General features: G+C 42.4%; 1 protein-coding gene and 1 pseudogene across 6 annotated transcripts in view; one reads left to right on the forward strand and one right to left on the reverse strand.

The window, feature by feature from the left end:
• Positions 1 to 9614, reverse strand: part of NEXN (nexilin F-actin binding protein) — a 50896-nt gene extending 41282 nt beyond the window's left edge. For 5 of the 6 annotated variants that reach the window (XM_049616961.1, XM_049616957.1, XM_049616962.1 and 2 more), the window contains exon 1: positions 9535 to 9614. The gene's annotated coding sequence lies outside the window, so the exon portion shown is untranslated. Of the gene's footprint in view, positions 1 to 2923; positions 3127 to 9534 lie in introns of those variants that run through there. The other variant, XM_049616958.1, reaches the window with a different exon arrangement.
• On the forward strand, positions 3445 to 3611 carry LOC125913875 (uncharacterized; annotated as a pseudogene).
• Positions 9615 to 16703: the final 7089 nt, after the last annotated feature.

Genomic DNA, 16703 nt, shown 5'->3' on the forward strand with positions numbered 1-16703 from the left:
CTGAATCCATATTATGAAGCCACACAGTAGGTGTTTTACACATGTTATTTCCTAGATTTAGAGGTTATGAGTGTGATAGAATTACAAATAAATGAGAAAAGATGGAATTAGCTGAAATGAATATTCATTCGCTCAAGAAAGTTACTGAACATCTTTCTGGGGTGCCTGCGTGGCTCAGTCGGTTAAGCTTCTGGCCCCGGCTCAGGTCATGATCTCATGGTTTATGAGTTCGAGCCCTGTGCCGGGTTCTGTGCTGACAGCTTGGACCCTGGAGCCTGCTTCAGATTCTGTGTCTCCCCCTCTCTCTGCCCCTCCTATGCTCATGTTCTGTCTCTTTCTCAATAATAAATAAACATTAAAATATTTTTTTAAAAAAGGTTATTGAACATCTTTCTGCAATGTGCTAGATGCAGTGTAAGGCACTACATATACAAAGATGAATAAAATCTATCTTTTTATGGAGCTCACAGTGTAGATGGGATGAAAGCTAATTACCGATATAACAAGGCTAACAATTTTAGTTAGAAAATGATTCATTTAAATAACATCTGAAAGTGTGGGAACGCATATAAAAATAAGTTTTCTGATGTTAAAGAAAAATGCCTCCAGTAGAAGAAAGGCTATAAGTTAGAGGAGTGGTTTTAGAACTTTTTGAGTTTAGGACTAATGTCTGGATCTATTATTGAGAAGCCTTAGAGAGCTTCTGTATGGATTTTATCTATAGATATTTAAAATATTGAAAATTAAAACCCTCCACTCTCATCCTTTGTTCAGTGTAGAGGCTCCAGGTCTTTCCTGCGATGTACTGTAGCTTAAAAAAAAAAATCCTTATATTTGGGGCACCTGGGTGGCTCAGTTAAGAGGGTAAGCATCTGATGTCCACTCAGTTCACAATCTCGCGTTGAGGTCAGAGCCCCATATTGGGCTCTGTGCTGACAGCTCAGAGCCGGGAGCCTGCTTCAGATTCTGTGTCTCCCTCTCGTTCTGCCCCTCTCTTCCTCATGCTCTGTCTCTCAAAAATAAACATTAAAAAAACCCTTACATTTTATTTATATATGTAACTTAATTTTATTAACAATGTCATCAAATAAGAACTTACAATTTTTTTTGACTGGTTACTTCAAAGTCTTCCCAAGAGAGTCCTTTCAAATAATAAAAAACCCCATTACATATCAACACACACATTTTATGAAAGTAACTATTTTTCAGAATAAAAATAGTAAGAGTGGCATTGTTTTACATTTTTTGCACATCTCTAATTCTGACTTAATAAAAGGTACATTCTCATACCTTCTTCTGCATTTGAACTATTGTGACATGTTGTTTTGATTGAAGTATTAAAGATATGGCCTCAAAAAAGAAAAATCAAGATATGGCCTCATACAGATGCATAATTGAAAAAGGAAGAACTTTATGGGCCCCTAAAGGCTGTTGGATATTCCCAGGAATTCTAAAACCACATTCTGAGATTTGCTGAATTACAGGAAAGAATGTTCTATCAACTCACGTTAGTTCTTTCTACAAAGGGAGTAGTTGGACTGAGTACCCCTCACTGTTTTAGAATGCTAAATGAAGTTGTTTTAATAACTTAATTCCTATACTCAGTAACCTGAATACCAAAGGATTTTGGGAATCTCACAGTCTTTTCCTAATCTAATTAAGTGACTTTTCTTCCGCTTGTTCAGGCAATGCAGTGTCTTTGGCCACCTTAAGGGGGCAGCAGCAACACAACAATTCAGCCTCGATGCACTGTTGTGTTAAAGATCTCAGGCAAGCCAGATGAATTGTTATCAAGAATGAGTAGAGAGAAAACACTAAAGGACAAGGTTTAAACATGTAGCTCATCAACAAGAGCTTGGTCATAATAAAGAAGGCTGGGATGATGAAGGGATTTAATGATGCCAGTCTAGCATATTAATCATTCATGTTAAATGAAGACAGCTAAGTATTCATCATAGGTTTCAGAGGGAGTATCACAATACTACCATAGCCTATAGCATATTATGATAGGATTTATCAAAAAGGTTGCATTTTTCTCCGAATTTGACATATATGGTCTGTATTAACGATACAGTATTTTTGTGAGAAGGAAAACGTACTTTGTACTAGACATTATGCCTGGCAATGGGATACTAGACACTATGCCTGGCAAAGGCTGTATGAAACAGCCTTTGAAATCAAATAGCTTTGTTGGAAGAAATAGATGGGACCGCAACTAGTTAATGCACAACATATTAAGTGCTATAATAGCAGTATATACACAGGGCTGTAGAAACATGGAAAAGTTGTGGAAAAGACAATGGTGGGATAAAGGAGGGGCTTGGGACTAAGGAACATTACACAGAGATAGTGACATTTGATTTAGACCTTGAAAGAGAAATAGGAGAAGATAAATAGGATTTCACACATTCAGACAAAAGAAGCAACAAGAACAAAAACACCAATTGCCTGATGACCTGTTGCAAATTTGAGGAACTATAAGTTACCCAGCAAATATATGGTGAAACTAGAAAAACAGGCGGGGCACAGACTGGGAACATTCCTAAATGTCATATTAAGAAAGTTTAGACTTGATCCTATAGGCAATGAGGATCTAGAAAGGGATTGTTTTAAAGCAAAAATATGAATTGGATACATAGTCTAGAAAGAAAAAGCACTCTGACAGCCATGCAGAAAATTGAGGTACACGGAAGAGGACAAATACAGTGGTCCCGGCAAGAGAACACCTAAATTAAGACAGGGGCATTACAAATCAAAAACTGGAAGAGACATTTTAGCAGTGGAACTGACAGGACATAGTGACCCATTCATGCCCTTATTTAATACGTGTTCATTAAGCTCCTACTATATGCCAGGCACTGTCCTAGGCTGTAAGAGATGAAAGTGAACCAAAAGACAAAGTCCCTGCTTCCAGGGAACTTACCTTGCAGTGGGGCCACTACTGCAAGAGCTTTGGCCAGTTAGATTTGGAGAGGGAGAGGAGAGGCAAGGAATACTGTGAAGAATTAGCTCGAAGTTTCTATTTTGAGAAAATGAGTAGACAGAGTTACCATTGAGATTAAATCTGAAAATATGTTTAAGGAGTCAGAAAATGAGCTCAGTTTTAAATAGGTTTTACTACCTGTCAGAATGACATGGATTTTAATCCTGGGTGGCTCAGTGAGTTAAGCATCTGAATCTGGATTTTGGCTCAGGCCATGATCTCACAGTGAGTATGATCGAGCCCCTTGTTGACAGCATGGACAGAGCCTGCTTGGGATATTCATTCATATTCATTCTCTCTCTCTCTCTCTCTCTCTCTCTCTCTCTCTCTCTCTCTCTCTCCCCCTCCCCCCTGCACTCACTCCTGTGTGCATGCTCTCTCTCTCAAAATAAAAAAATAAGTATTAAAAAAAAAAAGGAATCAGGATTTTTAGAGCTCATTATACAAAGACTTTAAAGATCAGCTTTGTGCGGTGGCAGGATCGTAGCCAATGAGGGTTATCCAAAGCACAATTATTGCTAATTGAAAGATCGTTTAGTCCAATCCCTTCACTTACCATATGGAAAGAGAGGCACAGAGACTCAGTGACTTATCTGAGGTTGCAAATGTTCAGCTGCAGGTTTGACTGTTACTCGATTACTTATTTTACCATTCTCCATTTTTATCTAATTTTAAAGTATGTGAAATATATGTATATATAAATAAATATATACACATATATATATTTATATACATAATATGCTGGATGGGTAATACTAATATTGGTATCAACAGGTACAGCAATTAGTGAGACAGGCTTTAAGACACTTTTGAAAATGACTTAATAGCCTGATAAAATGTGTTTCAAGAATAGAGTATAATTTGGAGCTGTTATAAAATAATTTCCAGGTTGAGTATTAAGGTATGAAGCTCAAGCTGTGAGACAATATGTAAATCTCATAGAATATAATATTAAGTACATCAGATCTAAAAATATTCATGCTAATGTTTCTATTCTAGAATTTCATTGGATCTATGCTTGACTTCTATGTTTTCTAAATTAATTTTCCTTGACTTTTTTAGATATTCAATTAAAATATTTCAACATAGCAAATAATGCAGGAATCAAGAAAATAATTTTTTTAAGTTTATTCATTTATTTCCAGAGACAGACAGACAGAGAGAGAGAGAGAGAGAGAGAGCACAAGCAGGGGAGGGGCAGGGAGAGAGGAAGAGAGAGAGAATCCCAAGCAGGCTCTGCTCTGTCGGTGCGGAGGCTGACCCAGGGCTCAAACCCATGAACCACAAGATCATGACCTGAGCCAAAACCAAGAGTCAGATGCTCAACCAACTGAGCCACCCAGGTACTCCTTAAGAAAAGAATTTTAAATCTTAGCTATCATTTATAATAATGGTTACATTGTGTTAATGTGTTATCTCCTTTCTGAAGGAACAGAATTGTCACGACTGACAGCTTTAAATCTGCATTTCATTAAACTCAAGTAAATTATTTGTCTCAAATTTTAAGAAGGTTTTAGAACACCTAACTATATACTACAGGTATATACTACAGGTTTTAACAGGGTTAAAACCTATCCCTTTACAGTCTTTGGAACTATCCCATAGGTTAAAACCTATCCCTTTACAGTCTTTGGAACAAACAACAACATTGTTTTGAGCTTCATAAAATGTGAGCCTAAATTTTATCATTTTTCACTTCACCAGAAATATATACTTAAATACAATATAACTTGGGGCACCTGGGTGGCTCAGTCGGTTAAGCATCTGACTTAGGCTCAGGTCATGATCTCATGGTTCATGAGTTTGAGCCCCTCATTGGGACCATAGAGCCCACTTCGGATCCTCTGTCTCCCTCTCTCTCTGTTCCCCTCTCGCTTGTGCGCCCTCACGCTCTCTCTCTCTCTCAAATAAAAAACATTTACAAAATACAACTTTATTACATTTCTTTAGTAAAGATGGTAACTTTATACTTTAAAAATACTATAAAACCTGTGATAAGCCTTGTCACAATTCAAAAATGTTAAATTAGATCCTATTTTATCTGTTAGAAATAGATTTTTTTCTTCCTACCGATATAAACAATTCCTCACTAGTGACAAAGAATCTTATTTTCAACCTGCCTTGACATTCTTCTGTATTAATAAAGTATAATACTTTGCACTCATATGACTGTATTTGATAGTTTTCAGAGGGCAATCACTGTGCTAGGAGTACCCTTAAAAGCAAGAATGCTGCTCTATTCTTTTTTTTTTTTTTTTAATGTTTATTTATTTTTGAGAGACAGAGCATGAGCAGGGGAGGGGCAGAGAGAGAGGGAGACACAGAATCTGAAACAGGTTCCAGGCTCTGAGCTGTCAGCACAGATCCCAACACAGGGCTTAAACTCACCAATGTGAGATCGTGACCTGAGCCAAAGTCAGATATTCAACCGACTGAGCCACCCTGGTGCCCCTGCTCTACTCTATTCTTTATCCTTAGCATCTCATACAACTAGGACACACAGTACAAACTCAACTCATATTTGGAGGAGTGAATGAATGACAAAGAGAGAACAGGAAAATTGTCTAATCCAAAGTCAACCCAAATAGAACTTATGATTAACATCTCCCAAAAGAAGGCTGCTGGTAAGAATGCATGCATGAATGAATAGAAAACGAAGTAAAATGGACTGGATTTACATTAAACTAGGTCTCATGAAAAACCAGAAGTTGGCTTCCAAAGCACATGGATGTGGTACTCTCTGGAGGAGAATGGGCTTCCTAACCTTCTCTGCAAGTGGAAATGGCCTTTCAAATGAAGGACACAGCTGGGAAGGGGCAGCCCCAGGCCCTGCCTACAAAGAAGGGGAGGGCAGAAAGACAGAAGAGGAACAGTAGTTAACTCCCCTTTACGGCCAATCTCTAGGGGTCAAAAAAACTCTCCTAAACATTTCCAGGAGGGGAAAGGATTAGGATTATTTAAGAGTTCCCAGAAATACCTACCCTATGCTTTCTGAAATCCCACCACTTAAAATCTTTTTACTCATTTTAGCTATCAATACATGGCCCCTTCCAGCTCAAATTGATACTAGCAATTAGTGTCAGTGAATGTTAACCTGTTCTTCTCATTCCTATGATCACATTATTTAAGAGAAGGATTGCTAACCAAAATATGTCTACACTTAAAGTCCGGATTCCTAATGCCAGGTCCAGACTTCCCATCATATCATAGCTTCAGACTTGCCCTCATACTTAGATCAGAAGACTCAAGCATACTCAAGCGTCTAGGGTCAGGCAATGTAAAAGTAGTGGAAGTCAATGTTATGTAGTGTTAATTGACAGTTAATGTAAGTGAATGAGGACTGGTTGTAAAACAACAGGGAATGGAGGAGACAATGTCAAAAGGAGCCTGTGTACCCTGAGGGGGAAGCAACTACTTGTCCCAGGGTATTGTTGCGGTGCAGAAAGGACCCAGTTTTGCCAACATCCTCCAATTTTTCAAGAGGCTGGAAATCCAGGTTTTATTTTTTAAGCCTGTTTGTGGCTGTAAGTGGCTTCTGGCTGCCAATTTGTGGCCCCTGATCTAAATGAACAGGCAGCACTAAGAAAATGGAGAGATAAAGGGAGGCCTAGTTTGGCCTGAAAGGCGGAGGCCCAGTCAAAGGGGAGGAAAGGACAAGAAAGAGGCACAGAAAGGAAGGTGGAAGTCAAATTTCACCAACCTCAAAACGTGGCCCAGGGAGCTCTAATCTGTCTTCTAATCTGACAGCAAAAGGGAGGAGATGACAAGAAAAAAAAAAAAAAAAAAAAAGGAGGGGCAGGGAGAAAAAAAAAAAACGCTACTGATAGAAAAAAAATACATCAAAATGCTAACAATACATGTGTCACATTTTGAAGGTCCCCTTTTCTATTCTTGATATTTTTTAACGTCAAATTATTTTTGACAGAGAACGAGTGGGAGAGGGGCACAGACGGGGAGACAGAGAATCCAAAGCAGGCTCTGTGCTGTCAGAGCAAAGCCCGATGTGGGGTTCGAACCCACCAACGGTGAGATCATGACCTGAGCCGAAGTTGGAAGCTTAACATACTGAGCCACCCGGGTGCCCCTCCATTCTTGATAATTTTTAACCATAAATATGGTTATATTAAGTTTAGAACAAAAAACCCACAAATTTTACTAGAAGTTAAATAAGTTGGATTTCAGGGTAAGAATCCACTCATCACAGAGTGTAGAAAGTCTACGCTATGGTTAAGTCCAGCCAAACTATTCACTGAATACTTAAATAGAAAAAGAAAATATAACAATTCCAAGTGTATATAAATAATATGTAATTTTCCAATTATAAAACCAGAAGAGAACATGAAAAAACCTACACAGGTGATATAGACCACAAATTGATTAAGAACAAAACTATGTGAAATTGTTAAGAATGCTGTAGGTCATTTTCCCTCTAAATTATAAAACAGCTACCAAGATATTTTGTGTGTGTATATGCCTTACGTACTAAAATATACTGCGTCCTCTCTCCCATAAAAATGTTTAGACATCTGCCCACCTATTACATACTTTTCTACATTTACTTCATTGTTTTCCTTCTCAGAGGCATGTGCTTTTATTTAAACAATACTTTTATTTGCCTTTGGGGTGTTTTGAAGACAACGGTAAGTTTTATCCTTTTTTCCTAAATGAAGAAGTATGTCATTTCAGGTCACTCGGGTTCGAAGCAATCTAAATCCCCAATTAATCTCTTCCAAATATACATACTCAGTTTTCATTCTGTTCACAAATGGAACCCTAACCTAAATACTTCAAGTGTAATTTCAGGGGAAAAATACTGTTCAAAAGCCTAGATAACGCATTCCTTTGTTGATGCTAAATATAGTCATCTCGAGATGACACACATTTTGACAATGATCAGTCTTACATATCAAATTTTCAAAAATAGCACAGATTCCATTGAAGGTGAACAAGAAAAATGGCTCTTCACTACATTCAGCTGAAAAGGGATTTAGAAGTGTGAATCTTCCATTAAAACCGAATTTTGCCAATTTGAGGGAAACCGGATTAAAAAAATTTTTGTTGTAGTTTTTGCTTAGGGCTCCTTAAGGGAGTTGTTGTAGATAAAACACACAATTTCCCACATTTTTCTTTAAATTATTCCAAAGTATAAAAGATCTTCAAAAATAGAGGACTAATAGCTGTGAGGAAGAATCATAACTAGTTGTATTAAATAATCAAAGTTCATTTATACTAAACATATCTCAAAAAAAACAACTGTCCCTCAGTTTGATTAATTACACATTTTCCACCTTGGCACACCTCAAAACTCAGAAGAATTTCAAAGATTTAGTGTATTTTGAGTTTTCTTATGGCAGTAATCCAACCTGTAAAGGGGGGGAAGGAATAATGTGGTTCACTTAATGACGTGTGACTAAAATGGCATAAATACTCAGGTTTACTAATCGTACTACCCAACACATAGTTATGCTGTGACTCGCAGGCCAATGGGCCCGCTACACAAATTCATTAACAAAATTTAGCTGATGAATGATGCTCCCATGGCTTTGCTCATGAACTATTTCTCATGGCTTACTTCATTTTTTCTACCTGCCTCTTTCCCAAGGACATTTTGTTAGGACATACCCTTATGCTATTTTTACCTTGTTCTCGCTCGCTCTCCACCGCACCCTCCCCCCAGCTCTCTTTGTTTCGCGTTATGGTCCTCAAATAAATATAAAATGAAGGTCTCGAAGCCACTGCGATAATCATAACCTCTCAACTTCGTTTTTTTCTTTACAAATGCCAGTAAATTTTTAGCACTGTAGAGCGTTTCACAGTTTACAAACAGTTGGAACGGCGTGGCGTTTTCAAAAAAGAGAGGACAAGGGAGGTCTACGGAGGTGACCACATTATGCACTCCACTCCAACTTCCCACTGTAGTTGCGCAACCCCAACATCCCACCTCGGACAAAATAGCTTCCAGAAAATACTTTGGAGGGAGGGGGTAGCTGACGGGCTGTTAAATCACATATTACTCCCCAAGCTCCGCAGGGACGCACCAGAAAGGATTTCTCTTAAAAACAGCAGGCATCGCTGGCGGCGACGGAGACCGCTCCGGGGGCACGTGGTGGGGGGGGGGGGGACGCCACTGAACTTGGAGGCTGCTTGGACCCCGAGGGGAGAGCGAGGGGACTGGCACCCACTGCGCTCGCGGAGGGCCGTTCCCTGCAGGAGTAGGGAAGGCACCCGAGCACCCGAGTTCCGTGCCGACAGGGCACGGGCGGAGCTGAAAGCAGGGGAGCGGGCCGAGGAAACCGCCGCCACAGCCCAAGGCCGGCTCGCGCCGCCAGAGGCGCAGACCCGGGCCGGCACCCCGCCGAGTCCACAGGACGCGACTCCTTCGGGCCGGGCCGGGCCGGGCGCGCAGCCACAGCTGGCCGCAGCCCGGCGCGCTCAGGGGGCTGCGGCTCAGCCCGGCGGCGGGGCGCGTCTTCCCGCAGCCCCCGCCCCCGCGGGGGACCCGACACCTCCGTGTCCGCCGCCCCCGCCCCACGTTCCCCGACTGCTCTCACCCGCCCGGAGCCGACGAGCAGCGAGTGTCCTCCTCGCGCGCGGAGAGGCTGTGCGCGTCCTGCGCCTGGGTGCGGGTAGGGGTCTGGGCGCTCCGGCCGCTGCCGCCGCCGCTCCGGCCGCTGGGAGCCCTCTGGCCGCCGCCGCCGCCTCCAGCAGCAAGTTTCCATAAAAGTCCTGGTGCGCAGCCTGTTCCCGCATTCCAGGCGGGCCCAGCGCCGGCTGCAGCTGTTCCAGAACACCAGGCCAGTTCCCCCAACCCCCACCTCCGCCGTAGCGCCCGGAGGGGGGTGGAGTGTCGAGGAGGGAGACTGGAGAGGGGCGGCGGCTGCCAACTTTCCGCCAGAACCTGCCGGTCGCCCGAGTCTGGGTCGCCGAGCCTCTCACCGGGGGTCTGGCCTCCACCTCCCGGCAGGGACCGGACACGGGAGGGCGGCCTCCCCGGTGGGTAAGGAGTGATGTTGGAATGGGATTCACAGACAGGCTGGAGCCGGCTCCCCACTACCCACAGCCTGTTGGCCCTGGGGCTCACTTCTCTCAGCGGCTCTTGCAGTCCTGGTTTCTAACCCGCACGCCGAGCCACCACCTTGTCTTCAACGAAAGCATGACTTTTGACCAATTTTTCCTTTGTTGCTGAGACCACAGGGCAGCAGTCCGGGGACCACTTCGTCTGGCTGTGGCTGTCTTTTTTCTTGGCTTTCGTCTTGAACTCCAAAGAGAGTGGTGATAGAGAAAAGTGGAAGGAGAAGGGGGAGGGAGAAGAAGAGGTTTAAAACACACACACACAACTAAAAGCGAATAATACTTATATAATCGACCACCTTTCCCTAGTTAAAAGCAAATCATCTCTGGTCTTTTTAAACTAAAGGCACCTGAGAATATTGGCACCCACACGCCTTTTCAACCAGCCTGTCAGTTAAACCCATCAGACAACCCACGAAGGGGGGGTTTCTGGTTTGGGAGATCTTCAGTTTTTCACTGCATGCACAAAATAAATAATAAAAGATAGAAGAAAGAGAGAGAATGAAAAAAAGAAAAATATAAAAACTTTATTGAAGTAGCATCCACAGAGATACAGCAGGGACAAACACTTCCAACTTCCAGCTCTGGACAGACAGTGGTGCTCAGGTTATATTTTCAGGGATATTGAAAAGGCTTTCTACTCCCAGCTGTAGCTTTTCTTCTCCACCCCATCACCATACACTCAGGATGGAGATTTATTTTTTTAAGTTTATGTATGTATTTTGAGAGAGTGTTCATGCTACAGTGTGGGGGTGGGGGAAGGAAGGGGCAGAGAGAGAGAGAATCCCAAGCAGGATCCACACTGTCAGTGCAGAACCCGAGGCGAGGCTCAAACTCATGAACTGTGAGATCATGCCTGAGCCAAAACCGAAAGTGACTTAACTGACTGAGCCACCCAGGTGCACCATGATGGAAATTCTTTTAAGACGTGTAAGCTGGGGGGGGGGGGGGGGGGGGGGGGGGGGGGCGCGCCTGGGTGGCTCAGTCCATTATGCAGTGGACTTTGGCTTAGATCATGATCTTACAGTTGGTGAGTTCGAGCCTCACATCTGGCTCTCTGCTGTCAGCTTCGAGCCTGCTTTGGATCCTGGGTCGCCCAACCCCCCCATCCATCTCTGCCCCTTTCCTGCTTGCATGCCTGCACACTCTCCCAAAAATCAATAAATGTTAAAAAATAAAATAAAAGGCGTAAGCTGAGGCAGCACAGAGCCTAAGATCCTCTCTCCCTCTGCCTTTCCCTCTCCTGCTCATGCGCATGTGTGTGCTCTCTCTAAAACAACAACAACAAAAATGAAATAAAAATACGATATCCACTCACCCCATTCACAGCATTCCCTCCTTTCCTGCTGTGGTTTTATCCATATTGCATATTGCTAAGTACAATGTTTATTGTCTGCCTTCTTCCACTAGAATGTCTGATCATGATGGCAGGGCTTTTTATTTATTTTGTCAACTGCTACATCCTCAGTATCTAGAACTGCATATTTGTTGAATGAAAGAATGAATAATGAATTGGTGAAGGGAGAAGAAGGCCTCCCATGCCTTGGATACCTACTAGAGGGTTTTCTTTTTTTTTTTAAAGAGACCAAGACAGAGCGAGTGAGAGAGGGGCAAAGAAGGAGAGAGACAGAGAATTCCAAGCAGGCTGTGTGCTGCCAGCACAGAGCCCAACTCGGGACTCAAACCCACAAACCATGAGATCATGACCTAAGCTGAAACCAAGAGTTGGATGCTTAACCAACTGAGCCACCCAGGCGTCCCCCTATTAGAGTTTTGTAGGAAGAATGAAGCACTTTGTTTAATGAGGTGAGCCCAGCAAATGGATTATCAGTTAAGAGAGCTTGTACTCACTTCTTTAAATCATAAAAATAAATGCATACTTATAAGTTGGAAAGTTTCAGGAGGAAAGGGGTGGAATGAGAGTTCATAATAGGGAACACTGACACAGGTTGGGAGTGAAGGGAAGGCTTCTCTGAGAAAGCAGCATTTAAGTGGACAGCAGGAGCATATGTTGAAGTTAGGTAAGTGGGGAGTGGGGAAAGAGGATGTCATGCAGAGAGATCAGCTTGTGCAAAGGTCCTGCAGCCAGAATGACCATGGAAAGTTTCATGAACTAAAGAAGGTTGAGGTAATGGTACTGAAGGGAGCAAGGGGGCGAGCTGGACCATCTAGGCCACCTGTCTAGATTAAGTTTAAATAGCTGTTTCAATTACCGATTTAGAATGTTTCTCTAATTGAGGAATGAATAGCTTACACCTCTTAATTTTAATTTTATTTGTTTATTTTCAGAGAAAGGGGGGGCAGGGGAGAGAGAGAGAATCTCCAAAAAACTCTGCTCTGTCAGCACAGAGCCCGTTGCGGGGCTCGATCTCACAAATCGTGAGATCATAACCTGAGCCAAAATCAAGAGTTTGTCGTTCAACCAACTGAGCAATCCAGGTGCCCCAAACATTGTACAAAAGGGGTCCAGAGAAGAAAGATCCTGACATGTTCTAGAAAGAGCAAGGAGGCTTGTGTGGGTGAAGCTGAGTGGCATAGGGTGAAAAGAGGAAGTAGACGAGGACAGGACACAGCGGAGCCTTTTGTCTAACATTGTAAGGACTTTGGCCTTTAAGATGGCTGGCCATGGCAGATTGTGAACAAAGTAGTGACATGATCTGACATATTTTTAACATGTTCACTCTGGCTGATATGCTACAAATACACTAGATGAGACCGGAGACCAATTACAAGGTGTCCAAAATAACCAGATGACAGGTAACAGGAGTTGGGACCATGGTGACACCTGTGAAGACAGAAGTGCTTGGCACTTTTTTTTTTTTCTTGGTACATTTTAAAAAATGTAGAACCAGTAGATTTTGGCACAAGATACAACATGAAGTGTGAGGACAAAGTTTTTGGCCTGAGGAACTGGAAGAATGGAGTTGTCAGTTGTCAAGTGCTGGCAAGAGGCGGTTTAAGCCGCTGTGGTCAGGAGCTCAGTTTTGGACATGCTAAACTTAAGACTATTTGAGGGGTGCCTGGGTGGCTCAGTCAGTTACGTGTCCAACTCTGGATTCTGGCTCAGGTCATGATCTCAGTTCATGAGACGAGCCCCTCACTGGGCTCTGCACTGATGGCCCAGAGCCTGCTTGGGATTCTCTCTCTCTCTGTCCCTTCCCCACTCACACACACAGTCTCTCTCTCTTGCAAAATAAATAAGTACATAAATAAAAAGAAAAAAAAGACTATCTGAAATCTAGGATTTGCCATTTTTTAATAAACATACCTCATATACCTATCATGAATCACTTGGGTTTATTCTCAAACTTGATTATATCAGTTGCACATTATTGAAATGACATAAAATTACAAAAAGGAATAAATGTGAAAGCAAAGTAAGTAATGTTTTTACAAAAGCTAGGATGAAAGCTTTGAAGACTTGATAAAGGCAAATAGATTATAAAAATTACCATTAAGCTAGGTGGGGGTAAGGCAAAGTATAAAAGTGGCTACAAAATTAGGAAAACCAGGTGGATTTGGCATTCATTGCTTCCCATGTAAGTTTTTTCTCCTTCAAAAGGGAAACTGGAAATCCCAGATGATGATTTAGATGGATAGTTTATACAACAAAGATACCTCAGAATACCAAACAGATCCATACTCGTAGTGAAGGCCTTGACCCTACATCAAATTATTGCCCAAAGAATATATATTTATTCATTTAAAGTATCTACCTTAACTATATATAATGTATTATGATTCCCTGTGATGGTATCCAGCCACTAAGATGACCCCAAATGATCCTGCCTTTTAATGTTCACACCCTTGTGTAATGCCCTTCCGTATTGTGTCACGGTTGTCACAGTTGGCCCGGGTGATCAATAGAACACAGCACAAGTGATGGTGTGCCACTGCCAAGTCTAGGTTATCAAAGATACTGTGTCTTTTGTCTTGATACCGCTTGAATTGCTCACTCTGGAAGATGCCAGCAATAGTTTTAAAGACACTTATGTAGGGGCGCCTGGGTGGCTCAGTCGGTTAAGCGTCCGACTTCAGCCCGGGTCACGATCTCGCGGTCCGTGAGTTCGAGCCCTGCGTCGGGCTCTGGGCTGATGGCTCAGAGCCTGGAGCCTGCTTCTGATTCTGTGTCTCCCTCTCTCTCTGCCCCTCCCCCGTTCATGCTCTGTCTCTCTCTGTCTCAAAAAATAAATAAATGTTAAAAAAAAAAAAATTTAAAGACACTTATGCAGCCAAGAGGCCCACATGGCAAGAACCTAATACCACTTAACGACAGCCATATAAGTAAGCAAATCTTGACGGCAAATCTTCCAGTCCGGCTCAAACCTTCAAATGGCTGCAATCTCGGGAGACATGATAAGCCAGAACCACCAGAAACAGCCATTCCTGGATTCCTAACCCTCAGAAACTGTGAGATAATGTTTATTGTTTCAAGCTGCTAAATTCTGAGATAATTTGTTATGCAGCAGTAGATAACAAACACACCTGCTTTAAACTACTTTTTTTTTTAAGTTTGAGAGACGGAGAGTGGGGGAGGGGCAGACAGAGAGACTCCCAAACAGGCTCTGCACTGTCAGCTCAGAGGCCCATGTGGGGCTCAAACTCACAAATTGTGAGATCATGACCTGAGCTGAAACCAAAGTCGGATGCTTCACCAACTGAGCCACCCAGGCTCCCCTAACTTTTTTTTTTTTTTTTTTGGATTTTTGAAGGAGAGAGACAGAGCACAAGTTGGGGAGGGGCAGGGAGAGAGGAAGACACTGAATCTGAAGCAGGCTCCAAGCTCTAAAGCTGTCAGCACAGAGCCCAATGCGGGGCTCGAACTCACAAACTGCGAGATCATGACCTGAGCCGAAGTCAGACACTTAACCGACTGAGCCACCCAGGTGCCTCTAACCTACTTTTTTTTAAAAAAGAGAGACAGAGAGAGAGAGAGAGAGACGGAGAGAGAGAGAAAGAAAGACTTTTAAGCAGGCTCCACACTCAGTGTGGAGCTCAATGCAGGGCTTGATCCCATGACCTTGGGATCATGACCTAAGCCGAAATCAAGAGTTGGATGCTCAACGGAGTTACCCAGGCACTCCCCTACTTTTTTAAATTAGCCATCTCCTAACCACATTAAAGATCCAGTCCTTTTTAAAGTCTGTGGGCCTATTTTCTCCCAGTGCTGTTAAATAAATAAATTTTAAAAAAATCAACAAAGTTCTGGAAGTCATATATTTCAAGTGCTTGCAAATGTCAAAGTGCTCCTCTATAGTCAAGTATTATGGTATTACTTCAAACATAGCAAATCATAAAAGTTCTGTAATCTCCTATATATAAATGTACTTTGTGAAAGGCTTTTGTGACACACATAAGAGACAGTTAAAAGCAAAACGTTGAGGTGATATTTGATGTACCAGTTACTTTGCTATGGCTTTTAAGCAAAGAATAAGGTGTCAAAGAAGGTTTGCTTTTTTCTTCTATATTGGAATTCAGTCCTTCCCTGCCCAAATGATGAAGGTTACTTAAAGGTTTTCACTGTTCAGAGGCAGGGGTAAAAAACAACACCACCTCAGCAGACAAGAAAGCTGTGCAGCCTGATCAAAGATAGCAGCATGAGGAGAGGGAGAGATTAAAGGAGAAGACGTGGCAGGATAAAGTACTACAGAATACAGAGTATAAAAAGAAACACTTTGTAATAAAAGTCAAAAGTAGCATAAGAACAGTAGGGAAGACAGTGGGTAAAACCAAATGAGTTAATAAAGATTTCCAGCAAAACCCTACAAATAACGTAACAAGACACTGACATGCTTGCACAGACGTATTCTAAACAAACCTAAAATTTCAGAGATGTTTAAATTTTTTATTTTTATTTGTTTACTTACGTAATCTCTACACCCAGTGTGGGGCTTGAACTCACGGCCCTGAGATCAAGAATTGCGTGCCCTTCAAACTGAGCCAGCCAGATGCCCCCAAATTCAGTGATGTTTAAAATACAAAACATAAATTCAGGCAGCGGGATTGAGGATGGCAAGGAGGGTGCCGGATGACAAAGAAAACAGAGGCGGAGACAGAGATGCTGCCCCAGATCCCAGCCCCATTTCCTCGCTGGGAAGAGAGTGACCTCGCACTTGTAAGGCAGGTGCTGTTTATGTCCAGATAAACCGTTCTTTGCCGCCTGGTGCTTCCAGCGGTGTCCAGGCAACAACCCCCTCCTTGACTGACTGTATCTGAACTCTGATGAGGAAGTGGTGGGAAATGGGATGTCTGAATAGAGACAGATGCACAAACATCATTCAGATAAATTTATATTGTTTGACAGGATTGCCAATCAAAACACTTTGTTAACTGAAACACAAGTACTTGTGGGGCACCTGGGTGGCTCAGTAAGTTAAGCATCCAACTCCTGATTTCTGCTTGAGTCATGATCCCATATTGAACTCTTGCTGGGCGTTGAGCCTGCTTAAGATTCTCTCTCTCTGCCCCTCCCCCCAATTGTACTCATGCTCTCTCAAACAACAACAACAACAACAACAACAACAACAACAACAACAAATCCCAACTCAAGTACTTTGGCTTCACTCATCAGAAAACTGTCTTTTCTCCCACTCAGTCCATAAAGAAAACATCTACTTTGGCACTTGATTCCAACAGTTCTGCCGTGTCT

Source organism: Panthera uncia, assembly GCF_023721935.1.
Source record: "Panthera uncia isolate 11264 chromosome C1 unlocalized genomic scaffold, Puncia_PCG_1.0 HiC_scaffold_4, whole genome shotgun sequence".
Lineage (NCBI taxonomy): Eukaryota > Metazoa > Chordata > Mammalia > Carnivora > Felidae > Panthera > Panthera uncia.